We start from the raw sequence: 4,330 nt of genomic DNA, 5'->3' as shown, positions 1-4,330 counted from the left end.
TTTTTTAAAACGGAATAAAAGGTTTCTTGTTAAATGTACTGTTTAAATAAAAACACTTGAGTATACATTAAAGTATAGAAGAACTGCTTTTGTTCATTTTTTACGCATGAACTACAGCAAATTAAATACTTTTATACTGCTGTTATCATAATACTTAACAGTTTACTTCAATAAACAAAGTACACATGAATATATGATTTATACAATTAAAAATTTAATCAAATTTGTTGATAGTAGGTCACTGACGGAGGTAGAGATTTGTAGGCCTTGAGCAAAATTTATGTTGAGCCTAATAATTTCTATTATTGATTTATTTTAAGTTCAGTTAAATCTGAATCGTGGGTCCTTATTTATAATTTAACACGTGACACCCGTGGCAACCAGGGCACCTTAGTTGCGACCCGTAAAAAAGGTAAACACTATTATAAGCAAGAATGGGCAAGTTAACTAATTATTTTAACTCGTTAAGTTAAGTTAATACAGAAAGATGTAAGTTAAGTTTTAGTTAAAATTTAGTTTTCTTATTTATTTAACTCGTTAAAAGTTAAAAGTTAATTTGAAAAAATAGTAACTTAACTTAGTTAAAAATAAGTTAATTTTCTTTGTTTATGTACAATATATTATCATACATTTTTATCAAAGCTTAACAAATAACACAATATAATGGAAGTCTAACTAACAATAATGCCATTTCAAAATTCTTATCAGACATAGAACCCCTTCTCCTACTATAAAGCTGTCCACCCGCACTAAATAGGCGTTCAACGTGAGCCGATGACGGTACTGCAGTATTGTACTCAATGTATAATGATTTTAATGATGCTGGGAAATCATTTTGAGATTTTATGTTAGGGTTTAATAAATAATCAGATACTATTTTTTGTGAATCATTAATATTCTGAGGTTCATGCAGGTCATCTTCAAAAAGCAAAAAATCATCATCCTCCGTGTCAGTTGCATTTTGATGTGACAAATCATTTTGACTCAAAGATTGCGAAGAGAAACTTATGCTATCTGTATCTTCACAACTAGCTCTTAAAGCTTCAACCAACTTTTCTTTAATTATAGTTTTTTTTTCTAAGTTAGTCCAGTTTTACTTAAACTTAGGAACTAAAGCAGATGATTTCTGACATTGACTAGAAATCATGTACCTTTGAAACCTATAACACAAAACATAACAATGTTTAATTTATCCAAATAGTTTTAAATAATATTAAATACCTTTTTTCTATTCCTTTATTCAAAGCATTTACTAGCAGCATACAGTAATTTAAATTAGTCATGCTTTTTAATGATTTATTAATGGCAGTCTATGTTGGACGTAAATACCCAAGACACACATGATTGTCTCCTTGTAATATGTCTAAACCCTTTGCGATTGGCTGCATAACCTAAACATTTTTATACATGGTAATATACTAATATGGTATAATTTTTAATACTAGATATATAAACTACAGTGGAACCTCTATAACTCGTACCTCTTTAAGTAAAATTGTCGACAACTCGAATTTTTTTCACTCCTAACCAACTCGAGTTATCAAGGTTCCATTGTATTTTACTATACATCTATACATATTTGAAACAAAATAAAAATAAATTTATAGTTATAAATATCTTATATACCTTGCAATACTCAATTAAAAATGTAGTCTCACGTGGTCTAGATAATGATGACAATGATGTTATGGAAAATACTTCATCTATTTTGTTCAAATTATCTACAATACATTTAATGGCATCATAATATGAATTCCATCTATAACATAATTTAGAATTGAAAATTATATAAAATTTAATAAATTGTATAGATCTAATATTAGTTATCAAAATTGCTAAATATACATAAGGATACACATATATAAATTTACATTAATTACCTAGTAGCATTTGGAGTAATTAAATATTTGCCTATTACATTTTTTATCTGATCAGCATATTGTGATGATTGGTTCTGTTTGTTAAACAAAGCTTGACATTTTCCAAACACATGTCTACTTAATATTTTGTACACATTATCTTTTTCAGCATCTTGTATGTCTGTAGTTGCAATCAGATTCAAGGTATGCGCAGCACACCTCTGATGTTGAGGTAATGTCATATTAAACAAATCACCCACTCCATTTTCAAGTACATTTGATATATTAATTGGTCTCAATAAGTCTTCTTCTTCTTCATCTTCTATTTCTTCTTCTGCGTCTTGATTTAAAAAAAATATATAATACTTATGTAGTTATGAATAAAACTAAAAAATTGTAAAATAATGGTGAACTTACTTTTATTATGATTATTACTATTAGTGAAAGGTTGTATGGCAGCATTTTCATCCAATTCTTTTCTATTATAGACTTTACAAGTTCAAACATATAATAATGAATAATGATATTCAATATTGTAGTTAGATTCTATTAATTGTGTAAAGAATATAATATAATACTAATATAAAATTAAAAAAAAAAAAAAAAATCCTAAAATTTGAAATTTGAATACTTTACATTAATACACCTCACAATTTTGACAAAATGTTTTTACTATATAGGCTGGTTTTAAAATTAATATTATTGCAGATTGTAATGTGTAGGAATATTTAGCTTGTATTGCTAGTCATTAATAAAATATAATAAATAAACACCTGAAAGCTTTGACAAAGTTTGCTGCATTATCAGTCACAATGAGAGTTGTCTTATTCTAAATATTGAACTCTGATAATACTTTGTCAATCATTTCAGCTAAATTTTCGTAAGTGTGTTTTCAATACATTCTCCTACATGCAAGTCCTTCTGATACACGCTCTAATGTTGTTGGGTTCAACCAGTGTACTGTGAACCCCATGTAAGACCTTTTAAAAAATAACAATAGATTATAATATATTAATATATGCAATTATTATTTATACAATTAAAAGAATACAGTTTATAATAATTATTATAATATTATGATATACCGTGTGTTCACCAATTCAGTGTTCCCTAAATTGGTGAATACCCGGTATATTAGAAATGTGTATTTTTATGTTTTGGCACACCTTTGTAATACAACATAAAATAATATTTAACTTACTTGCGAAATATGGACCAATAATCTGCAGTGATGCACACATAATTAATTTTGGACAGTTCTTCTTTCAGAAATACAATCATATCATTATATTCTGTTATAATTTCTCGCATAAAATTTCTTCGGGATGCTGGAATTTTGTTGGATGTCAGCTTACAATATTTAATGAACGCTGGATACTCTATTAAAGAAAAGGGTGATACTGTGCTCACAATTAATTCGATATTGGCTTTGTCAAATTCTGTTTGGCTTAGTTTTTTTGTAATTTTTCCTACTTCATCTAGTTTTAACTGTTTGCTTGTTACAAGGTTATTATCAATATTAAGCCTTTTTTTCCCACACATATTAAATTCAGACAACTGACAAGGATGAATATGCTGCAATTGTTAAATAATAAAAAAAAATTTATTTTTATCTATTTAGAATATGTACTTTACTCTTTAGAAGGTAAATTATTAACTAATAAATAATAATATGTCTACTTACTTTAATATGGCTTCTTAAATTTGAATTAGAAGTTGTTGAGGTAGAGATCGTTTTTATTTTCGGAATGCATAGCAGGCATTGAAATGTAATGTTACTATTATTATTACTATTGCCTTCACTATGCGACATTTCTTTAAAATATTTTTTTAAATGACTCCATTTCGATCTATTTGTATCACTGTTATCCAAGTTGTTACTTAAATCCATATTTTAATATTTGTTTAAAAAACTAAGTTATATTAACGCTTAGTAAATAATTAAAAAATATAATAAAATTAGCACACGTTAAACCATGCGCACCACAGGTCACAGGAAGCAATACTAACAAAATGTTGTGAACAAATAATAATAAACGGGTACTAACAGGTAGACTATTAATCATTACCAATTTATAAATATAAAATAATATTAATAATAATCGACCTACTGTGTGGCTAGTTTGTTCATTTATTTATAGTACCTAAATACATTAGACCATTAGGTTTAAATTGAATTATTTGCTCTGCAGGCCAAGTTATCCATGTACTTGTAATTTATGTGAAATTAAATATAACAACTATTAAATTAGTAAGAGTATATTATCTCTGTATACAAGGAAATTAAATAATATGTTTTTCTTTTCTCAAAATAATGATTACCCCTATTATGGTCCTATAACATTTTTGTTTTATAATAATATATTATATATATATACATATTTTCTGCGAATAAGCAGAATAAAATAAAATATTATTATCTAATACTATTAATATTACTCGTAAATCGTTTCCCAAATTTTATATAGGTA

General features: G+C 26.5%; 1 pseudogene; it reads right to left on the bottom strand.

Annotated features, from left to right (window-relative positions):
• Positions 1-643: 643 nt before the first annotated feature.
• Positions 644-3,434, bottom strand: LOC112681508 (annotated as a pseudogene).
• Positions 3,435-4,330: the final 896 nt, after the last annotated feature.

Source organism: Sipha flava, unplaced genomic scaffold (genome assembly GCF_003268045.1).
Source record: "Sipha flava isolate LNK unplaced genomic scaffold, YSA_version1 19224_pilon_pilon, whole genome shotgun sequence".
Taxonomy (NCBI): domain Eukaryota; kingdom Metazoa; phylum Arthropoda; class Insecta; order Hemiptera; family Aphididae; genus Sipha; species Sipha flava.
This window is presented reverse-complemented; position numbering and strand designations above follow the sequence as displayed.